Here is a 24,426-nt window from a genome sequence, read left to right as displayed (position 1 = left end):
TCCTGGAACTCACTATGCAGACCACATTGATCTTGAACTCACAGAGATCCGCCTGCCCCTGGATCCCAAGTACTGGAATTAAAGACATGTGTCAGTACACCTGATTCTTAGGGATTTTTCAATCATTTCTAATTTCATCTTTATAAGTAAAGAAATAGAATAAGAAATTTCTTTGTTTGCTCAGTTTAACCAGTACTTGTTGTCTCTGTTCAGACTCTATGCTGGACACTACAAGTACACAAATGGAGTTCTGTTTTAGACATGGGCCATTTCCCAGGGACGCAAAAGATGGGTGCTGTTTTGGCTGGGGTATGGTGGGGAAAGACATTTTCACATAGTCAGAACAGGTTGGCTAAGAGAGGATGTGGCTGGAAAGAAAAACAAAAGAACTGTCTGCTGCCAGTCAGCTCCAGGAACCTGGGGATTATCATGGAAAGATAAGCCAGATGGGGGCTGGGCAAATGACTGCACATCTACACCGATTACTGACAATCTGATACAGATAGGGCACTAGAGGCAGAAGAAATACTTAGGTCACGTGACAGGGGCCTGAACCTACTGACTCAACCTAGAGAATGGAAGCGATACCCAACTGCTCCAGACCCAAGGAGAAGGGGACAGATGTGGTTATCAGGAGGACGTGTGAGGCAAGGGGATGATTTATTACATTTGGGGAAAGGTGAGTTAAACTTGAAAAGCCCAACATTGGTTGAAAAATTACTGGAAACAAATGGGTAATTCTGCCAGAATAAAAAATTCTCTACCCTAAAACTCATATCCTCAAATAGATAATGAAGGGAGAAAAGAAAACTATCCAACCCTTCCTCGGTCATAAGGCCTGGGATCTAGATATGAGATACCGGCACTCTGACCTACTGACCTACTGGCCTCATTCAGTCTGGAGGGACTGGTGTCAGTATGGGCAACCATTTCGTTTTTGAATGAGCCGACCGTGGCTCCATGGAAGATCTAGACTGAGGCACCCAATCGATGACTGTGGAATCACAATCTATTGATAACACTGTATCCAGAAAATGGGACATTAACAATGAGGAAGCCAAAGGTCTAGAGAATCCAGGCCACTCCCTGACATTCTGCTCAGAAATTTTGGGTGCCGCTCTTAATAAGACTATGATAAACCTGAACTATCCAAAAGTGTACAGAAACAAAAGATGTGGTCATATTTAGAAAAACAGGTTTGATGGCTACTGAAATGGTTTGTTTGAAAAAAGAAAAAAAAAAGGTTCCTTTCTCATTGAAATGGAATTATTCTTGGTCTGTAACTTGAAGAGGCTTGCCTGGGACCAAGAGATTGAAATTGGAGGAGGGGCAATTTGAGACTCGAGGTGAGGAATCCTGTGCCAGCACTTAAGATGGAAGAGATTTCTTTCTCATCAAAGATAAAAGTGTAGACTGGACCTCAGCACCAGAGGATGCTACAGGCAGAATGATGTGAATGAGGACATGACAACTTAGGTCAAATGTCCTGTCACTCTCGTGACCCCGCAGGAGAAAACAGATTGGAGCAATAGACAAAAGGTGACAAAGACATTTTCAGAGAGCAGGTCGCTGAAACCCCAGGGAAGATGTCTGAAGGTACAGGTGTTGGTATGAGGAAATCAACTAGTTGTAATTATCTAGCTTCATAGCAGGCGTCAGTCATTGGTAAGGTAAAACCAACGTTGAGTGGCAAGCAGGGATCCCACCAGGACCGGGAATAGGGGTCATTTACATAATATTTCGATCAAGAAGCTGCTTTAATTATGCCTGCGTCCTTAGAACAAGAGTGAAATGGAATTTAAAAGTTACACACTAATTTATTTAACAGAAGTAAGTTGAAGCCAAGAGGGCATTCAGATGGCGCTGAGAGAGCGAGTGAGATTATTAAAGCAATGAATGCCACAGAACCCCCCCCCCCCCGCACTGTCCTGAGACAAAAGGAGTCCGGAGGGCAAAGCTCTACCCATCGGAGGCTCCATCCTGTGAAGATGCCTAACTTGAAGGGGTTCACTGAGCCTCAGAGGCAACTTGCTCAGGGAAGTGTTTCCTTGGGATTAGCACACTGGTTGCATCTAAAGTTGGCAGCAAAACTTGCCAGCACTGCCCACATGCGTATTTACACAGTTTGTTTTCCTAAGGGACCTTTGAGACAATTTCCTGGCAGCTATTCTTGTGTCTAATCTCAACGCTGTCCCGACTCTAGGCTCCAGACAGGTATGCATGCCTCTGAGAAGCCCCAAGGCACAGTGGCCAGGGTTCACATCTGCTGGGTCATCATATCCATCTGCACCAAGCTGCATTCTAAAGAACATATGATTAAGGACCCGCCTAGAACCAAGTTCCATTTCCCTAGCTGCTGGAAGATCTACATCTCAAAGAGGCAGGGCTTCACTAAGTTTAATGTAGATGAATTTGAAGACGAGGCAGCTGAGAAGTGGTTTGTTCCAGCAAGCTATGGAGTCAAAGATGTCCTCAACTGCAGTCTCTTGGAGAAGTGGTGGGCCCTGCATAACCAAGGGCTTCTACTATGCTCACCTATACCCTACCAAATTTTGTTCAGTAGTAAATCTCACATCCAGTCTGGAAGAAACCAATCAGTCATACCTCTGTACAATGTACTACAGATTCCTGCATCCTTTCAACTTTGTCTCAGGCATGGACATAGTAAATGGTTCTAACAATCTGTCCCACAGCTTTTGCCAAAAGCCATGGAGAGTTAAACCTTCCCAGCTACAAAACAGAAAGACAAAAGGAAAAGGAAGTCATCTAAAAATATCTCAATTCTTCTTCAGGGGAAAGGTTAGTTTATAAGCCAAGTCAAAGAAGGACATAATTCTTCTCCAAAAACGACATGTTCTGTACTGTCAGCTTCTTTGAGAACTGTTCAAAACAAAAAAAAACGAACATAAAAGGTTTTTAAGTAAAGCTGCTGTTTTTCTCTGGAACTCGTTGTTATTCCTTAAGGATTTGTTCATCCTAATTATCCATTGTTGTGTAATAAGACCACAAGACTCGGTGGCTTAAAACAATACTCATTTCCTTATTGCCATGGTTTCTCAGGGTCTGGAATTCCAGAAGAATTTGGCAGAGCAGTTCTGGCTGAGAGTGTCGGATGAGGCCGTGGCCAGATGGTAGCTGGAGTTAGAATGTGGGGTTGGGGGGTGAGAGGAAGCACGGTCTGGTCTGGCAGCTGGCAAGCAGTAGGTCACTTCTCCATGTAGCTCGGACTTTGTCATTGGCCTCTCTGGCTAAGGTTGGCTTCCTCATAGCATGGTGGCCTCGGAACAACCTAACTGCTTAGAGGATGCAGCTCACAGATGCAAGAAGAATGACCCATGAAGCGGAAGGGACATCACTGGATCTTTTCCTTTTCAATTTATCCTCAGAAGAAATGTGGCAAAATTCCTCTTCCATCCTAGCAGGTACAAGTAGACACAAAGCCCCATGGGCTTGAGAGGCAATAGATAAGACTTTTCATCTTGATGGGCCAGTGGCCAGGAGAACACATAGGCTGGATGGTTGCTGCTGTTCAACTCTATTGGAAAAATACTCTCTGCCCCACAGCCCAAGGTTAACAACGACTGCAAAGTCCCACATGCAAGAGGACTATAAATCCACTCTCATTTTTCCTTTCTAAATTCATTATTATTATCACCATTTTATGTGTCTGAGTGTTTTGCCTGCATGTATGTCTGTGCAGCACTTGCATGCTGGACACTTGGGGAGGACAGAAGAGGACCTTACACGCCCTGGAACTGGAATTACAGATGGTTGTGAACTGCTCCCTGGGTGCTGGGAATCAAACCTGGATCCTCTGAAAGAGAATTTAACCACAGAGTTATCTCTGTAGCCTCCCTTGGGGAAAAAAAAGATTGGTATTTTGTGTGTGTGTGTGTGTGTGTGTGTGTGTGTATGTGTGTTTACACCTAAGAGATGATAAGAACATTTATGATGGGAAATGCTTTGACTTTCAAACTCTATTTTCTTCAGGCTGTAGCTCTGCTTAGTACACTTCTGCTTCCTGGGTTGGCACCACATTTCTTTTCTGACCATTAGATCCGGTGCAAGCAAGGGCAGCACGCCTGGGTGGCTGACTGGGTTTCCTGATTCAAGCACGCCCTCTAGTGTTAAAATGGTGTCATTTCTTTATCAGTTGGGTCTGCTCTCAGGGTCGTCTGCCCTCTGTTGGGATGCCCTTTGCTTTCTTCAGGATCCTCCATTTTATCTCTTTTGTTGACTTTCTCAACATCACAAAGTCACCAGAGGCAAGTGTTCCTAGCACCCTCGATCTCTCCCAGAGTCCCCTTCCTCAGGATGACACTGGTCTTCGACAGTTGATGTAGCCTGTGCTGTCTTGCCCAGCCTCTGCACACTCGTGTCCTCCACTCAATGCTCCCACAGGCTTCTCAGCCTGCCAGGTCTCACCTGGGCTCCTAGCTGGACTCAAACAGGGGATCTGAAGTTTGTAGAATTCTGTTTCTTCACAATCCTGAGGGGGGGCTATATAAATGATTACAATACTTGCTCTCTTTCTAGATCAAGGTGACAAAGGCCATACTTCTACTCCAACTCAGAGTTTTATACGCTAAAAAATAAAAATGCCATTTAATGCATTTAAGAATATCATTCCCCCAAGCCTATTTGCTCAACACCATACAAGTATTTCTTAGTTTGGCATCCTTAGGAGCCTTAGGCAGGTCCCAGGGCCCTACAAGTTACCAAAACTCACATTGCCAAAACTCTTACATAAATGTTGCCCTCCATATAATCCATGCATTCTCCTGTGCAACTGACATCACCTTTAGAGGATTTAGAACTGACACAATACAACACTACATGACCAGTTACTATGCTGTGCTGCTTATGGGAAAATCAGAACTCCATGCACATTCAATAAAGACCTCTTTTTCTTTTTTAATGCATTTTTAATTATTTTATGTGCCTGGGTGTTTTGACTGCATTTATGTCTGTGCAAGACCCTCAGAAACCAAAAGAGGGTGTCAGGTCTCCTGGAACTGGAGTTACAGATGGTTGTGAACTGGCCAGGCGGGTACTGGAAGTCAAACTCTGGCCCTCTGTGAGAGCAGTCAATTCTCATAACCACTGAGCCATGTCTCTTAATATCAAATATTTCCTATCCAAAGTTATTCAAATTATTAGATCCAAGTAAAACCGGCCAGTATGGAGAGTCAACTGTACAATAATATATATAAGGTTCTAAATAAGTAACTTTTTATAATAACGCACACTCGTGTGTATGTGTACAGAATTGTTTAAAATCCTTTCTGACCACTAAAGCATACTGAAAGCCAAAATTCTTTAATTTCACCAGTCATTGCCAAGACAGAGAACAGTCCTGTCTCACACGTGGAATGCCCTTGAAGACATCTTTTTTTTTTTTTTTTCTGGAATAAAAATCGAAGGCTACAGAAGGTACCTGGAGTCCCACTTCTGGCTTTCAAGCTCTCTTTGTTTGAAAAAGAAGACATTTGTAAATGTTGAACATAGCTGACTAGGGCCATATGGCTCAGACACAAGACAGCATGTCATGAGTTAACCTGGAGCCTCAGCCCCAGAGCAAACAATGTGGATGAGACTGTGTCACACAGCCAGTATCTGCATTTGTCCCTGGCTCTTTCAGTGGGTCTGAAGTACCTGGCATCACCCCGTGCCCCCACCCCCCAATAGCCTTCATCTTATGACTGAGGGAGATGGTCCATGATGGTCCACACTCTCCCAGTCTCAGATGAGCAGGGTGTGGCTCTCATGATTCAGGATCTCCTCCACAAGACCACTTCCCTCCTATCTCACATCAACATCCCCAAGGGCTCCTGAAGTCCATCCCTATGTAAACCACTTCCTACTATCCTTGTTCCGGGTTGCTTCTAGAGGGGACTTGGATGAAGACGGCTCTCATTTGGACCCTTGTCTCTAGCCTCCCAGATCCTCACTTGGACTGGAATCCCTAAGGGCAGAGGTAGCAAGATAGATGTCAAACTGGAAACCCATCCAAACTGGGCAAGAACAAGACTCAGCTCTGGACGTGAGGCCCAAAGACTTGGAGTTCCAGAGAAGGTCCTCAGAAAGTCCTGGTGGAGAGCCTCTATGAGCAATGGTCAAGGTTAACAGGTCCTCGGGTTGGGGGTGAGGTGAGGGGCTTTGCAGTCTGTGGCAAAAGCTTGATAACGGCATCTTCTCTGGAAATACATATTGAATGAATTGAAAGATGGAGGGTTTCATTTGAGAAAGACACATTTTTGGAAACCCAGTTAAACACAGAAAATGTTTTTCAGGTACAACTCTAATGTCATTTGTTGTGCTCTGACGTGACAGAACAAGGGCACCAGGACAGGTGGGAGCTGCGTTCTGCAGAAGCTCGGCTGGAATCGGCCATCTTGAAAGGAAACCTGTTGTTGAACACTGATGTGCACTGGGGGCCTAAGACCCAGGAACAGTAACAAGTCAGGGAGCCTGAAGACAACCTGTCGCATCGTCAGAGGAAAGACAGCATGGTAGGCAACCACCGATGGGAAGAAGCTGGACACAGACATCCTGAGGAGCTAAAGCAACGGGACAGAGGATCATCTCAGAGAGAGAAGGGTGCACTAGGGAGTAGTCCTGTCTTCAGAGCTTAGCGCCTGTCACCTAACTGCAAAGTCCTGACAGTCAAGAGTCTGAGGTCAACAAGTACCCCATTTTCTAGTGCTACCCACTGGAGATAGAGTTTCCTGCCATTGGGACTGAGAACTCTAAAATCCCTGGGGAAAGCTAGGAACAGAAATAATCTACCTTAATATAATAAAACCACAGTAAACCCGTACCAACATCACACTGAGTGGGGAAAGCCTTTCCTCTAAAATCAGGAATGAGACAGCTCCCCTCTTCCACTCAGCATCGTGCTTCAGGGTTTAACAAAGAGCATTAAGACAAGAGAAAGATACAAAAGCAGTGGGAATGGAAAAAGAAGAACTCAAAACTATGTACATTTGAAGACAACATGCCCCTATACTTAAAGGACAGCTCCTGACCAACCAAAACACCTCAAAGCTGATAAATACTTTCAATAACATATTTATCAGAATATGAAAGCAACACATAGAACTCAGAAGCTTTGGACTAGGGAGATGTCTCAGTGGTTAAAGGGCCCGTCGTGCAAGTACGAGGACTGGAGTTTAAGTTCCCACAACAGAAGTAGATACCTGGTGGGTACAGCGGCCGGCCTGCAGTCCTAGAGCTCAGAAGGCAGAAACTACCTTGATGGGTGATGTTCCTGTGGACTGTAGTCACATGCTGATTTCTGTACCTAGAGATCTGGGTGCAGTCCGGAAATGACTCAGTAGTTTGTAAAACTGTTCTCCATCATCCTCAGATTGGTTAATAAGGAACTGATCAGCTTATAGCTGGGGAGGGGAGTTACAGAGGATCTCCTGGAGGGTCTCCTGATCCCAGGAAGGGAGTCCCAGGTAGAGAGAGGAGAGGTGGGCACACAGGAGACTCCTTGGGGACCTGAAAGAAGTAGGAGGTACCAGAGGGAACCTGAGCTGGCAGGTAACACCACACAGTGGGGAAGTGGTGGGAACTAGGCCAGGCCTGTGTATAGCTGGATTAGAATAGATCAGATTCCCAGGCCAGGCCAGCATATAGCTGGGTTAGAATAGATCAGAATCTGTCCAGCTTAGAGTCCAGAAGCTGCTAATAAATATACGAGGTCTCCGTGTCATTATTCTAGAGTAGGGGCGGTGTAGACAAGCCCCATGCTTTACACAGGCAGGCCAGCTTATCAGCAGATTGTAGGTTCAATTGGAAGTCTTATTCAATTCATAAGATGGAGCATTGTTAAGAAAGACCCTGTATGTTAACCTTGGCCTCCACACACACATGAGCACCTGCATATATGTGTGCACTCACAAACATGCAAGCACCCATACACACATGCACACATACCATTCAGACATACACATAAAGGGTTTGGTTTTATTTTTTTTAAGCAGTAGTTTTTCAACATACCAACAATAAGCTTACCGAGAACAAAATCAGAGAAAAATGCCATTTACAAAATACAAAAATAAAATGACTAGGTATAAACTCATCCAAGGAGGTAAAATAATTCCACGCTAAAAAAACTGTAAAATAGTAAAGAAACAAAAATTAGGAACACACCAGAAAAAGAAAGACCCCCTCTATGCTCATGCATCAGCAGAATTAATATTGTGAAGATGGCTATTATCAAAAGCAATGCATATATCCAACACATCCCTTCGAAATCCCCGACATCCATCACACCATGGGACAGAACAATCCTAAAGTTGGTGTGGAAGCACACGAGCCCCTGAATAGAAATTCTGCACGGAAATCAACTCCAAATGGCCCTAAGAGTTTAGTGTAGGATCTACAATGCTGAAATTGCTAGTGGAAGACACAGTGTGACACTGTAAGATACAGGCTGGGCAAGGGGTTTCTGAGTGCTCGAATAGCTCAGAAAATAATAACAAGATTTGACCAATGGGAGTACTTGAAACTAAAAGGCTTTTGTATAGCAATGACAATAACAGCTGTGTGTTATGGTGTATAACTTTAATCCCAGCACTCCAGAGGCAGCGACAGGAGGATTTCTGAGTTCAAGGCCAGCCTGGACTCTGTAGTGAATTTCAGAATACCCAGGACTGCATAAAGAGACCTTGTCTCAGAGAGAAACAAAACAGAACAAAAATCAACCAACCAAACAAAAAACCATTTGAGCAGCTAAGGCAACAATCAGTAGAGTGAAGAGATCGCCTAGGAGAACATGTCTGTCAACTATACATCAGACAGGGGATTAATATCTAAATATATAAAGAACTTCATAGGCAGGTATGGTGATGCATGCCATTAATCCCAGCACTAGGAAGGCAGACACAGATGGACCTCTGTGAGTTTGAAGCTAACCTGGTCTACATAGTGAGTTCTCCAGAAATTAAAACTCAAAACCTTCATATAAACATAAATGGAAAAATCTGTCGAACCGTTTTCAAAAGAAATTATCCTTAGCCATCAGAGAAATGCAATCAAATTTACCCTGAGATTCCATTTCCATTTTACCCCAGTAGGAATGGCTACCATCCAGAAAAGAACAACCAATGCTGCTAAGCCTGTGGGCAAAGAGAAACCTTTATGCACTGCTGGCGGGACTGTGAGCTTGTGCTGCCTCGGTGAAAATCAGTATGGAAATGCTGAGGCTGGACAGCGAGGACCACCAGAGCCTTGTGTAAACGCTCTGAAGTCAGCATATCATAGTACCAGGTATCCCAGAGGAAGATAGGAAAGCCCAGAGGGTCTGATGGTGACCTGTGATTTGCCATAATGATAAACGGCATACACTTGGGACTTAATGAGACACATGACGCATGACGCTGTATCTAGAACCTGGAATCCCTTCAGAGGTGCACTCTGAACCCCAGTGTGGACGAACAGTGGGAACTACCAGACTGACACGTTAAGATGAACATACCAAAGAAATCAGTTGACAGAGAAAGACTGGCAGCCCTTCCCTACCTGGGCCTCACCTAAGGAACAGAACAAACGCAAGAAATCCAGAGCTATACAAACAGGAGAAACGGATACCTTAGAAATGTCTCACAAAGGGCTGTGCAGCCTGTGGCCCAACTCTTTCCCCTTGGCTCAGCAGCCTAATGATATTCTCTGGAGTACATCCCTTCCTTTAGTGAAACTGGGTCTCACCACCAAGTGACTGTCTCGGAACTCACTGCATAGACCAAGATGGTCTCAATCTCACAGACATCAGCCTGCCCCTGCCTCCGCCCTGCACTAGGGGATTGAAGGTGTGTGCCATTAAGACTTCCAATAGTTTCCCTTTTAAAAATAAGACTCTACTTCTAACCATGTGTCCTTTTGTTTGGGGACACTGAGCAAGCAAGCTTTGCCTTCTCTTTATCTTTTTCAGCTTCTGGGTAAAAGCCAAGCACGTGTTCCCTGACGCTGGGCTTTCTCATTGGTTCCATGAAGCTCCCCTCCTGTCTTATGCTCCAGTTGCTCTCTGACCTCCATTGCTGGACATGCCCTTGTACTTAAAAGGATGTGACTCTTTTCTGGTTCTCCTTCGTTGTCCTCCCCAAAGCTGCCAAGGTTCACATCTCTCCTGCCCCACTGTTTTCCTTTCAAACTTTATTTAAAAATGTCAACTCCTTGCTGAGTTCATTGTAAAATTCTCTTATCAGTAAGTCTAAGAATGCAGAAAGGACCCTTGGATTCCCCAGCGACACAAATTTCTGTTCCTCTAAAAGTGGGAAACAAAACTACCATTTGATAAAGCGATCCCTCCTGGGTAGGTACCCGAAGGCCTCTAAGTCAGCATACCACAGGGATGCTTGTACATCCACAGCCACTGCAGCATGAGTCAAACCTGCCAAGACATAGAACCACTTTAGTTGTCCATCAGTGGATGAGTGGATAAGGAAAATATGGTACATAGACAGGCAATAGAAGTTTATCTGTTCCATAAAGAACAATGAAATTATGTCTCTTGTAGAAAAGCAGACAGAACTGGATATCACATTAAATGAAATAAGCCTGACCCTCAGAAAGACAAGTAAGATTTTTCTAGCAAGTGAAATTTGCTGCGCACACACAAATACACGCACATATGTACACATGCACATGTACACACATGACTTGGGAAATAGCTCAGTCAGCCCAGAGTCTGTTGCATGACACGAGGATCCAGCACCTATGGGAAGAGCTGGGCATGAAGGTGTGTGCCTGCGATCCCACTGCTGAGGAAGTGGAAACGTGGTGAAGACTCCTGGGGCTCGTTGGCCAGCCAGCCTAGCCTAACTGGTGAACCCCAGATCCCAGGTAAGTGCTTTCTATGCATAAATCACAAATGCATCCTCAAAAAGAACTCATGGGACCCACACACTAGAAGCGTCAGGGGAAGTCCACCCTGGGCTTCTGAGCCAGCCTTTGTGCCATCAGCCCTATTTGTACCTCCATGTCCTATGCTTGCAATCTGGAAGGAGTTCACCCAAGCTCTTGGAGATTTTGCTCACTGGGAAGTTTCCATCTGGGATGTGAGGGAACAAGGCACGTACATCACAAAACAGTATGGGGACCCCCCTCAACCCCCAGGGAATTAAGCAGGCTAAGTTCCTTCCATGGTTTAAGACACACCAAACCTAAGGGTGCTCCATGAAGGAAACTGCATTTAGCTTGACTTTTTCAGATTCAACGTACTTTTCTGTAAAGTTGGGTGATGTGACTGCCCTTCCAGAGGTCCTGAATTCAATTCACAGCAACCACATGGTGGCTCACCGCCATCTGTAATGGGATCTGATGCCCTCTTCTGGTGTGCCTGAAGAGAGCAATGGTGTACTCAAATACATAAAATAAATAAATAAACCTTAAAAAAAAAAAGGACTAGGTTTCACATGTAGCCTTGCCTACCTAGAATTGCTATGTAGACCAGGCTGGCCTCAAACTCAGAGACCTGCCTACCTCTCCCTGCCTCTCTCCACTGCTCATTGGACTAAAAGGTGCATACTGCCAAGCCTGTTAAAAGTGTGTCTTCTTCATTTGAAGACTTCAGCTCTCCTGTCCAAGTGTTACAGTAGCTGTGACCAGGACTTGGTTGAGGCCCATTAGGAAAAATCTACTTCTCTGGCCTGGGTGGAGATGTACCATTCCAAGCTGCTCAAAACACAGAAGTTGGTAACCCATCGAGGTAGGCTAATAATCACCCGGCCAAAAGACCACCCTTTAGGAAGGCCAGTTCACCTAAAGCCATTCTAAAGAGATAGGGGGAACAAGCAGCCCTTTAATAAGACAATCCGCGCCTCCCTCAAGGGTTCCCAACTCCTTTCGCAGTAGCACACACAGTCACGGGCTAGCAGTACCATCAGTTGGCTGCTCTTCTGAATTGCTCAGGAAAAGCAGCCTTCTTCTTCCTGTCCCTTTAGATCTCTTCTCTAAGCATGCTTTCCCAGCTCTGTGGCCTCACTCTTTCTCTAGAGCGTTCCTCTTCTCCAGGAGGCTGCTGGTCCACCCTGTGGCTGACCCCAGACCTCATTCAGATAGCATGGCCTTTTCTCTTCCTCTTCTCTAGCTCCTTTCGGGGGCAGCTGTTGAGACAACAACCTAACACGGCTTTTCTTTTAAACTTGAATGGAATTACCCTCGAATTTCCTTTTGAGTCTATTCCTAGATTCTTTTATAAACAAGACTAAGAACCTGAAAGGGAGACATCTATTTCCCCAGTTACCATGTGTTGACTCCCGTGGGTCTCCCTCCAATTTCCCATCCAGGAATCCAAGCAAATAAAGAGATATTCAGATAGCCCCCAAAGGCATGCTCTTTGCCCCTTTGCAAACGTAACTTCTCTAATAGTATTGCCTTTCTAGGATTTTCTATAAATGTGGAAAGAAATCATATCCTAGTTAGACCAGGTAATTAACTGGTCATAGGTTCTGAGATTCTCAAAATTCAAGTAAATCAGATTAGCTCCAGGAGTGCAAATTCTGATGATAAAGAATCCAAAAATAAAGTTGGGAATGTCAAAAGGAAATAACTTGAACATTCTATTTGGTTATTCATGTAACCTTGAATGAATGAATGAATGAATGAATGAATGAAAATACCAGAATATTAAAGGTTTCATGTGAACATGAAGTCTTCCATTTATTCTATTTTCTCAACCAGAAACTAATATAAAATTTGAGAAAAAGTACCGGTGCCTATTCTGCTCTGAGGAAAGAGGGCTAGTTAACTTGAAGGTATAGCTTTAAATACTATTTCATAGAACCTGAAGTGGTGAGGTCACACCTAATCAATAAACTTTAAAGGCCTGTTAAATCCCTTGATGAGGTTTAAGTAACTGGAGTATGTAGTCTTAAAATCTCTGGTGCTGGGTTGGGTAGAAATTGTGTGCAGAATACAAAGACATCCCTGTTCTTCTAAAAGCAAGACTTTAGACTAGCCTCTGCCACCACCCCATCATTGCTTCTCTGACTCAGATTCCAGGCTTTCATTTCAGAGGCCAACAGAGGAAGTGGCCGGAAGCAGAGTCCTAGTGGGATGAGGAATAAAAGGGATTCCTGGGGCAGAAATGGGGTCTCCAGGACTCCCCCTCCCCCAAGCCCTCCCACTAAGCTGAGGCCCCTTAAACAACAATCCATCTTCTGAGAATGGCCCCTTAAACAACAATCCACTGAGAATGAAGACCAAGGCCAGGCTAAAATCATTCCCTTCTCTGATAGACAAACTTCTCATCCACTTCAAGCATTTCCTCATACGAGAGGGAGTACATTCCCAGGTGGCCAGATAATTCCTGAAACTGGTTACAGACAACACCAAAGCGTTTGGAGTTTTCCTGCACATGAAGGGGTTAAGTACTGACCCCTCAAAGTTGGCCAAATAGGTACATTGATTATTTGAAGCTAAAATAATCGTCAAGGAGCTGTGACCTCAGAAACAGCCATCTGGCCTGTCCTTTCCTATGTACAGCAAACCATAAAAAGGGTCTTTGGGGAGCCATGTTCTTCCTCATGCCAAGGCAGAGAGGCAGCCTTGATCACCATAGGCCTGTAGCTAGGGATGGATGGAATGGACCTACATAAACACACCCTGAGCTAACTCTGATTTTCTACACCCTCTCACTTCTGTCTCACTAGCCCTAGAACTAGCAGTCTGATCCAGATAGACACCCATCCCTCCACTCATTCCTTTACAAATTAAATGCCCATTACTTTGGACTTTTCTCTCTTCTCAAGGGCCCTGTATGCACTTAGAATTAAGAAAGGCCACATGCTTTTCTCTTGTAAAACAGTCTTGAAGTAATTTGGTTCCCAAACCTAGTTCAAAGGCCCACATAAGAACTAGGGTCAGCTAGGACAACTCTTACATCCTCATTTTATAATAAAAGTTATAGGCACAGAAAGAGGCTACCAAAGATGACTGATGGTAATACAGCACACTATGATGATATACTAAGGCCACAGTTAGTCCAAGGACCAAGAGGCTCTTAGGGTACTAAGTGGTAGATACTGAACACAGCAGAGATACATTAGACAAAATTAGACACAGATACATGTCCTCAGTAGGACAGAACAGGGCACATGACATTTCAGAAGTATGTGCAAGTAAAAAACTTATGAACAGTTTCTGGAATTTTCCATTCTTAGATTGTAGGTAACTACAATCATGCAAAGTACATATACAAGAGGAAACTCCTACAGCTGTAAAGACATGGGCAGTAGATGTTAGGGAAATTACTGGGGCTGAGAATGTTGTGAAATGACTCCAGACACCATAAACACAGCAAAACTGTTAGTGTTTCTATTTCAGAGAGAAACCATAGAATTGAATTTCCTGGGTATTTTTCTAAAGTTTCACTTGGGAGATGAGGTTGAGGACCAACTGAGGACCAAGGGATGGAGATACTCCTTACATGTTCTTCTAGTAACACCCTGGCCTAGCACTTAGGTATGTAAGCTCTGCCAATAGATAGAGCTAGGATGGCCCAGACCCTGTTCTACCTCTGGTTAACATGACAAGTTACGTAGTCTCCAGACCTCTGTTTTCACAGTGTGGAATGGGTATAAGAGCATTCATCTTAAAAGAGAAGTATTTTGCCGGGCGTGGTGGCGCACGCCTTTAATCCCAGCACTCGGGAGGCAGAGGCAGGCGGATTTCTGAGTTCGTGGACACAGAGAAACCCTGTCTCGAAAAAAAAAAAAAAAAAAAAAAAAAAAAAAAAAGAGAAGTATTTTAATAAGTTAGTGTATAGGTGATGCCCCACTTAGGACTGACCCCACCAACACACACACACACACACACACACACACACACACACACACCATTGTGGTTCTTATGACAAGCAATTGTGATCTTGCTTCTGCACACTACCGATAGTATTTTATTTTGCAATCGATCAATCAATCAATCAATATCCAGTTATGTCCTCTGTTACAAATTAGAAGGCAGGCTTATCTCTGCCAGGCTCAGAAACCTTATAGACAACCATATGCTTATGTTCCAAATAACAACTTCAAAATAGGTTTGTTGGGGGCTGCAGACTGAGCAGAGACAGCTTAATGGTTAAGAACACTTGCTGCTCTTGCAGAAGGTGCAGATTCAATTCCCAGAACTCAAACGGCAGCTCACAACCTTCTGTAGCTCCAGTTCCAAGGGATCCAGTGCCCTATTCCCACCTCCAAAGAGTACCATATGGCCAAAACACTCATGTGTATAAAATAAATAAAATCTAAAGAAAGTAATAATCAAATCCAGATATAGAAGATTAAATAAAAAAGAAAAGAAAAGGTAGGCTCTGTGCAGGAAAAGTACTCAGTCAAAGGGAATGAACCAGCAGCGAGCCTTTAACTCAATGTGTCCGAGGACTTTGGATGCCATACTGAGAAAAATAAAGTTCTTCGTTCGCTGCCATGCTCCTAGCCCCAGGACAGCATCAAAATCCCATCACCCTGCCCTGGCTTTCTACGGAAACTGCTAGCTATACATTACAGCCCAAAGCTCCTATTTAAGCTCCAGATCTCTCTACATAGCCTACTTGATATCCGACCTTAGGTTGGCTCTTCTATGGCCATCAAACCTAACATATACAAAATAGAAGTCTTTACTGACACATCATTCTTTCCCAGATTTGCCAACACGGCACCTTCATTGATACAGGAGGTATCCAGCATCACTCAATCCTCGCTTTCACACACTCCTCACATCAAATTTATCACAGCTCTGATGAACTATTCTCCAAATCTTATCTCTGTTTCTCCCCCACAATATGGCATCCCTTTGATCTTACCCAGTTGCCTAACCATCAATTGCTGTTGCGTACCAACAAGGTTGGGTCGGCTATGTTGAACCGTGAAGTGTGCCCTGAGTTTTCACACCTACTGCCCCACAACAAGCCCTTAGGTGATGTTATAGCAGGAAGTAGTTTTGCAAAGATCTCCCTGCCTGCTGATTGCAGACAGGATTTCAGGGGCGTGGGAATGGTCTCAGTAACAAATGGGAGAAGGGCAGTACTGCCTTGACCCGGGCCTAAATGATGGGGCCAACCAATCATAGCTTGGAACCTCAGAAATTATAAGCCAAAACAACTTTTTCTCCTGTATGTTGCTTCTCTCTGGCTATTCGACACAGTGACAGATAGCTGGCAGGAAGAAGTTCCTGCTCCTTGCACAAGCAGATGGTGAGTCAGAAGAAACGCAGAAGAGGAGCTACTGGTAACCACCCACCCTGACCTACTAAACAAGGCTAAAGCCATACATCATCAACACTGACAGGATCCTGAAGGAATAAAGATGCTCAGAGAGAAGAGCTACTTCCATCCCTTCCTTTAGCTACCCCACCACTGAAAACAATGCACCCAAGAAATTGGAACTTACCCAGGAATCTCACACAAGAAGGATGCCAGCTGGAGGAGGCACTTGCCTCTCAGGAGGAAATTCCATACAGTTCTCAGTTGTCAGACTGCTTTGCAAAAGACTCTAAAGCTGTGACAATGACAGGTGGGACCACACCTTGACCAGGACTGCTTAAACACACCTCTTGTTATTCTATTTAAATCTCAATCTTACATCATGACTGAAGATGGATGGGGGAGTCACTGGTGGACCTCTTTGTTTCTCTTCCCAAAGTAGCCATAATGGATAAATCTAGTTTCTCTGCTTTGCACTGTTATAGCTACCCCCTTTAGGGTTGCCAGGGCCCACATTCTGACCCTAAGAACTTTGGTAATGGCGGGTACTGCAATGATCAGCCCACATGCCCTGGACAGCAGCTGATGCAGAGGCCAGCCCACACAGCTCAGAGTCCTTCCATCACCGTCCTGTGCATCTCTGCTGGAGGACATCCCTTCCACCATGGGACCAACTTTGTCCATACACAGATGAGAGCTCAGGAGCTTGGCACTGCCCTCAGCCAAAGTCTGACCGATGTGAATGTAAGAGTGCTCCAGCAAGCCACCTCTGCCCTGGCTGCTCTTAGGTTTACACTGTGTCCAGAGCCATAGGGCACAGAGCCAAGTTTCCCTCTGTGCAGCTTGCTAGCTGTGCATCCTTGGCAGGCTTCTTTTCCCAGTCAGCTCCCTTTCTCTGCACCCCATTTCTCTGTTCATAGGAACTTCCCCTAGTCTGTGTTTACCTTGAAACCTACTTCTGGAGAACCTGGTCTAGGACAGAAACTTCATAAACTCATTCTAGGTAAAGAAAGCCGCTTTCCATGTATAATTTTAAACACACCCACACATCTGTGTAAGACTCTGAACTAGACTCTTCTTTTACAGACTTGTACCTCCTCCCCATGTAATAATAACAATAATAATAATAAATAATAATAATAATAATTTTAAAAAGCAAAACAAAACCAGAAACTAGAAACTATTTCCCAGAGGGATACTGTGTATCTACTCTTCAGTGAATGATGTTGCCCAACATTGCCCTCTGTTTATGGTGCACATGTAAGTTATTACCTCCCTTCCTGGCCTGAGAGCCCCCCAGAAGGCCCAGCCCACATCCTTATCTCTCTACTGGCTTCACAAGGCCAGTTGGAGTCCAGCATCCTAAGCCTCTGCAGGCTGAGTTTTCCTCCCCCACGCACCACACTCCTTTTGGTCCTCATTCCGCATGTTTATCATTCCTCTTTGAAATGACTCTGCCTTCAATCTCAGAGATCCATGAAAACAGAGTTAAAGAAAGGGAGCCAGTCACTGGGGCCATTAAGCTGTAGAGAGTTTCCCGTCTTGTTTACGTCACTGGTATAGTGTAGAGCCACTCCAGAAACTGGTTAGGAAAAGCCAAAAGCAAAATACATTCCAGCAGAATTGAAGTTTGAGATCATACCCTGAAGGAAAACTGTCTATAATAAACTGTGTACACACCCTCTGTTAAGACTGGAATTCCAGAATATAATAAGGCATCCCACAGACAGATAGCCAGGAAGGATATCTCCATGGAAGAAGGACAGGATAACTGGCTACATTTTATACCCCACTCCTTAGTTAACCCTAATGGGGAACCAAGAAACTTTCTGGAAGCCACTGTGAATGAAAGACCGGTGTTACACGGGGAGGCGAGGCCTCCTGTCTGCAGTTGCCATCAGTCCCATCAGTCGCCAATTCCTTCCTCTCCTTCCCTCCACGGGCTTTGGGATCACAGGCCTCTCAGGTAGGTCTTGGTGTCTACAGGGGAGGCATTGTTCCTCAGCAATATCAACCACCATGTGGCTCCCCATTCCAGCTCTGTGGCTCACCCACTAATGAGAGCGGGACTCTGTCCCTGGCAGAATTTGGGGTTTCCCTAGGAATTTCACGCTAGGGAAGGAAAACAGATGAAGCTTTAGTGCTGGCCAGAGGAGGAGTTCAGTCTCCCAGGACGAGATCTCATATAGTCTGACAACCTCCACCTCAGCCTGCAGAAGAGACTGGAGCTGAGACAATCAGTGGCCTCCACCAAGGGCTAGAGCAGACCTCCACCAAGGCTGCCTGGTTAGCTATCACTCTTCCTGGTCTATTTAAGCTTAAACACATCAGCAAAGACAGACTTGGGAGTCACTGGACTTTTTTTTCTGTTTGTTTTTTCTAGACAGGAGTTCTCTGTATAGCCCTGGCTGTCCTGGAACTCACTTTGTAGACCAGGCTGGCCTTGATCTCAGAAATCCACCTGCCTCTGCCTTCCGAGTGCTGGGATTAAAGGCGTCACTGGACTTCTTTTCTCTTCCCAAAGTGACCGATACATCTCCTTTCTCTGATTTTCACAATTTGTCTCTTTAATTGGCTTGCAATTGGTGGGCAGCAAAGAAAGCCAGGGCTTCTAGGGCCCAGGCTTTAACCACAACAACTCCAGGAATGTAAATATGAAGACTCCATTCATTAAAGAGTATAGTTACAAAAGCTTCCCAGTTTGAACTTAAAGATGACACAAATTCTGAGATTTCAGGCAACTGGAGGATTACACACTAACACTCCACACGGTCACTTGGCCAGACCATCATCAGACTTAAGTTCACAGCAGAAAACAGAATAATTCTCGAGTTTATTTGCTATTCAGCTATTAAAAGCTCATCAATACTATTTACATCACTCTTACAGATGGTTTAAACAAAACACAGCATATCTTTATAACTGTTTATAACACAAAACCGAATCGGGGATTCACAGAGTCTATCAGCCTGGATGGTATTCAGAGACTCCAGAAACCAGACTTGTGATGACAAGCAGGCTGTCTTACAGACTGGAATGTCCACAGACTCATTTTAAAACCCAACTTTATTTTCTTGGCCTCTTCCATAAAATATCTGTGTATAAACTACTACCAAGTTGAAGAACATTTCTGCCGTGGAACTAAAAGTGTCATCCAATCAAGCGTTCACTGTAGAGTGATTACAGGAGGCCCTTTGCTGCTGCCTGTGGTAACTTGTGTGGTTCTGTCCCAAACTCTCCACACTTCAGGGTGGATGTTAAAAATGCCTAACCAGGGAGAGCTGCGTCCCAATCGATCGCTACAGATGCTGGCAACCAGCAGGCTGAATTCTCTGGATCACCTAGCTTGTCATCGGTGCAGGCTCTTCCTGTCCTTTTCCATACACACCTCAGGCATGTTTCCAGAACTCTGGCCTCCTTATTTAACCTGGAGTTTCACCCTGGGTGAGTTCCTCAACTCCCTGTGCTCCAGTGACTCATCATGTGTCCTCCTAACTCCTGGGCTTCCTCCTGCTCACTGTGTGCTCCGGGAATAGCTAGGTGGCATAGAGACTCTTGAACTCTGCAGGTTAGGGCTGGAGGTTCTATCGTTAGTAACGCAGCACCTTGAAGATGCAAGGGCCTGAGAGTGATCTACAGGAGACACATAAAAATGCCAAGAGCTGTCGCTGGTACTGACAATCCCAGTGTGGGGAAGACAGACGGGAGGGTCTGAGGCTCCCTGGCTGGCCGATCTACTGAAGTGGTGAACTTCAGGGTGGTAAAAGATTCTGTCCAAAAGGAAGTAGCCTACACACACACCACACACACATGTACTACCCACACATATCACACACACTACATACATACTATACCACCATACACACACTACTACACATACTACACACATACACACGCCACACCACACCACACACACCAACCCCCCATACATTACACATACACTCACATACACCACATATACACATCACACGCACACACTGCACATACCACCACACACACACACACACACACACACACACACACACACACACACACAAAACTTTTAAAAGGTTGAGCCAGAAAACAACAGTTTAAAAATTGTACCGAGAGCCACACATTCTGGGAGCAAAGGTCTGTAATCCCAGCACTGAGAGGCTCAGCCAGGATGATTAATTTAAGGCCAGCCCAGGCAACTTAGTGTAACCCAACCTCAAATAAAAATAAAGACAGGCTGATGCTGAAACTCAGCAGTACAACCCTGGCCTAATACTCAAGGGCCTGGGTTCAACTCATAGTGGCTGGGGAGAAAAATCCCAAGTGTGCTCCCTGGTCACACATCCAAGAGCATGCAAACACATGCCTGCATAGATCGCTGTGTGCACATGTGCCTCACTCCAACACACACACACACACACACACACACACACACACACACACACACATTCATGAACTTAGCTGATGACTCTAGCCTTTCTGCCATTTCTTCACCCCATCCGGGTACCCTACCCTGTCTGACAGGGAAGCTTATTCTTGCTCTTGACCTTAGTGATGTTCCCTTTACTGACTGAGATACAGAGATGTCACTGTCTCCATCTTTCCCATGGTGTCAGTCCGTAGTTGTCCTTTGAGTCTAAAAAACGCTAACTCTGCATTTGCCTCCTCAGGTGTCTCAGGTTGTAATGAAGGCTGAACAGTCAGGGCTTATAAGTCTGTGAAAGTTCCCTAAGAGTATAGTGCAGACTACCTTTGATTTAGAAACACCTGGCTTCAAACAATCGGCTCACAGGGACTGGGGGGAAAAAGCTGTTAGAATTCCTTTGTTCCAGGTCGGAACTCCTCCACAGAATGGCTGCTACTACTATTACAGCAGTAACAGCAGACACTGCCATCCTAGAAAATTCACCAGCAAGAAGTGAGTGAACTGAAAACTCACTGAGTGGGAGCATCTTCTCACCCAGGGATTGGATGAACCCGATTGAAATTGTGCTTTCTGGCTGCAGAGGTGGCTCAATGGCACAGCACTTGCGTTCTCTCTCTCTCTCTCTCTCTCTCTCTCTCTCTCTCTCTCTTGTGTGTGTGTGTTTTCCTGGTGCATCCCCAAGCACCTCAGAATTATGCTCTTAGCATAAGAACCCTGGAATGCCCAAATCGCATGCACATGTGGTACTTTGAAGCCACTGCCCCTTATAATTTCAGGCATTTGGAAGCTTGCTCCTGGATACTTGGGGAGGTTTAAGAGGTATGGTATTGTCAGAGGAAGCATGTCACAGCTCAGCTTTGAGAGCTTAAAGACTTCTGTCAGAGATGAGTTCAGTCTCTCTGTTTCATGTTCAAGGTTCAAGCTGGGAGCCTCAGCTTCAGGCAGTTTCCAGCTCCTGCCACCATGCCTTCACCCACCAGCATGGACTCTAAACCCCTGGAACATAAGCCATAGGAAAGTAGTTATTCGGCACAGCTGCATGTGAGAACACGTAGAGATGGTACGTCAGGCTGAGGGGAGAAGGCTTCCAGGCAGTCCCTCAAGGCAGCTCCAGAGTCTCCGATCTAACAGAATCCTGGGGAACTGTTTTCCACCAATCAGTACAGAGGGGGTAAAGAGCGGCTACCATGCTGGGTGGGTTATTATGCTCTGCCAACACCCAACATGTACATTCTTTTCACCACTGGGTGCAATCCACCCTCCTTGAAAACTGACAAAGTTGGCAGCAGGTGCTGAATTAAATGAGGAACATCCTCCCAGCTAGACTCCTGGGGACATCTTTTCCAGACGATGTACAAGGAGAAATATCCTCTGTCACCACGTGGAGTTGGCAAACATGCCACATCATGGTGACATCCTAGAATCCCTTTAACATTTCCCTAATAGGCTGCCATGCTGTTGTCACTGGCTACATTTCATACACCAGTCCTTAGTTAAAGACTCTCTTGCCCTGGGTCATCATGTGACAGTCTGGGCAAATCCTCTGGGGTGCAGCTGGACCTGGGGGCTGGCCTCCCTCAGTTCTTTGACCCCTCCAGGGATCCATATCCTCTTCTACAAAATGTGATTTGGGTTGTGTGAGAAACAGCGGAGTTACTATTTATCAAAACAAAGATCTATGAAAACATTATCTGCTTTCTTCTGACTCATTACTGCCCTAAGGCACACATCCTGTTCAGTACTATTCAAAATGCTTCCGCACAGGGATACTCTGTTCGTTCGTTCATTCATTCATTCATTCATTCAACCCACACTCCTTCAGTGGTAACTCACAAGGGTTAGGGTTTGGCTTTGGGAAGCTGACAGTGGAGAAGTAGAGCTCAGGGCATATGCATTGGGAGTGATATCACATATGTTCACACATGTACACACACACACACACACACACACACACACACACACACACACACTATTCCAGTGATGGTAGCTGTCTCACCAGGCAAAAGGAGGAGGAAGGCAGGGCAACCTTCCTTACTGAAACCATTAAGACTCTTGAAGGATCCTTAGACAGCCTGGATAGACGGATAGGGGTTGGACAATACAGCAACATGTTATGGTACAGGATGCACATGAAGAGTGTGCTCAATGACGGGGATCTCCCAAAGCAACTCGCCCCTGAGAAAGGATAGGATGTATCTGTCTCTAAGCAGAGGACCAGGACTTAGTTAAGTAAGGAGGTTGCTTCTAGGGAGCTAAACAACTCTTTCAGTAGGCACGAACCTTGACTTTGGAGAGGCCCTGGGGAGGGTCCCCTTGGAGGAGGACGAAAGTCACTGGGGGTGGTGTCTTGGTTGCTTTTCTATTGCTATGATAAAAACATTATGGCCAAGGCAAATTAGAGAAGGGTTTATCTGGGGCCTGCAATTCCTGAGGGACAAAGGACAGGGGTCCATTGCCATGATTCAGGGAGCATGGTAACAGGCTGGCAGATATGATGGGAACAGCAGCTGAGAGCTCATATCCTAATCCACAAACAGGAAGCAGAGAGCACACTGGGAATGGCATGAATTTTGAAGCCTTAAAATCCACTCCTAGTCCTCAGTGACACATCTCCTCCAACAGGGCCACACCTCCTCCTAATCCTTCCTAAACAGTTCCACCTACTAGAGACCAAGCATCCAAACACATGAGCCTGTTGGGTCCATTGGAATTCAAAGCAGCACGGGTGTCATCTCTCAACAAGCACTCACCTACCCTAGAGGGAACTTATTCAGAGAACCCATGCACATGAGGGCATTCCTAGGAGCTGGTTGTCCTTCTCCATCACATGCCTCAGCCTTAATGACCTAGAAAAAAAACCCCCAAACTAAAGGTCCTGTCAACACCCTTCTTCCCAAGCCCTAAATATAAAGGCTCCTTGCAGCCCCTCTAAAAGCCAATGTCCCTTAAGGAGGTGAAAGCACTAAAGGATATGAAAGTCCAGAGATATAGGGAGCCTGAGGCCAGAAGGAAAATGAGCCCCTCTGTGCCCTTATCAAAACATCCTCCCCAGCCTGAACTAGGGGAAAGGTTAATAAAAGCTCTGCAGGCAATAAACAAGATGATGAAGAAAGCCCAACTTGCCCAATCTGCTGCATGCCATTGTCAGCCCTCATAAACCACGAAGCAGGGACAAATGGGGGCTCTGGTTCCACTGAGCAACACTGCCCCAACGAAACAACCAGCACCTGTGTTTATTTAAAATGTTGACATTTTGCTCATCACAGATCTTTTGAAACAAGTTTCTTTTTTAAAACTCATTGTGCTGAGGTTTCTATTTATCTTAATTTCTGAGTGTTGCCAAGTGTTTATTTTTGCTTCACTATTTACAAAGTCCGGTTGGTGGATGTACCACGGTCCTAAGAAACCACAATGTGTCCAAGCTCTGCAAGAAAGTGAGGCTGCACTGTGTTCAGAGGCTGCTTTTTTTTTTTTTTTTTTTTTTTTTTTTTTTTTTTTTTTTTTTTTTTTTTTTTGCAGCAGAACTAGGAAAGCCCCCAGGGACTTGAGGGCTCTGAGAAGAGAGGCGCCTCTCAAGGCCCAAAGGCCGACCTTGCCTTGTATTTCTTGGCAACGCAGCATCACTTTCCAGCTGAACTTCGGCAAACCCTGCAATGCCCCAGTCGTCGAAGAACCTCCATTGCAGGATGAGTGTGGGATGCCACGCTCCAGGGAGCCCAGGCTAAGAGAGGAGTAACAGCTCAGAGGGGGAAACCCATAGGCCTTCAAGGGGGAAAATGGCCCTGTTCCTTCCCAGCTGGAATCCAGAACCCCTGCA

General features: G+C 45.3%; 1 protein-coding gene across 1 annotated transcript in view; it reads right to left on the bottom strand.

The window, feature by feature from the left end:
• Rin2 (Ras and Rab interactor 2) overlaps nucleotides 1-24,426 on the bottom strand; it is a 206,732-nt gene that overhangs the window by 181,562 nt on the left and 744 nt on the right. The gene's annotated exons all lie outside the window — the stretch shown is intronic.

This window comes from Mus caroli, chromosome 2 (genome assembly GCF_900094665.2).
Source record: "Mus caroli chromosome 2, CAROLI_EIJ_v1.1, whole genome shotgun sequence".
Lineage (NCBI taxonomy): Eukaryota > Metazoa > Chordata > Mammalia > Rodentia > Muridae > Mus > Mus caroli.
Note: the sequence above shows the minus strand (reverse complement) of the source record. Positions and strands in the feature narration are given on the sequence as shown.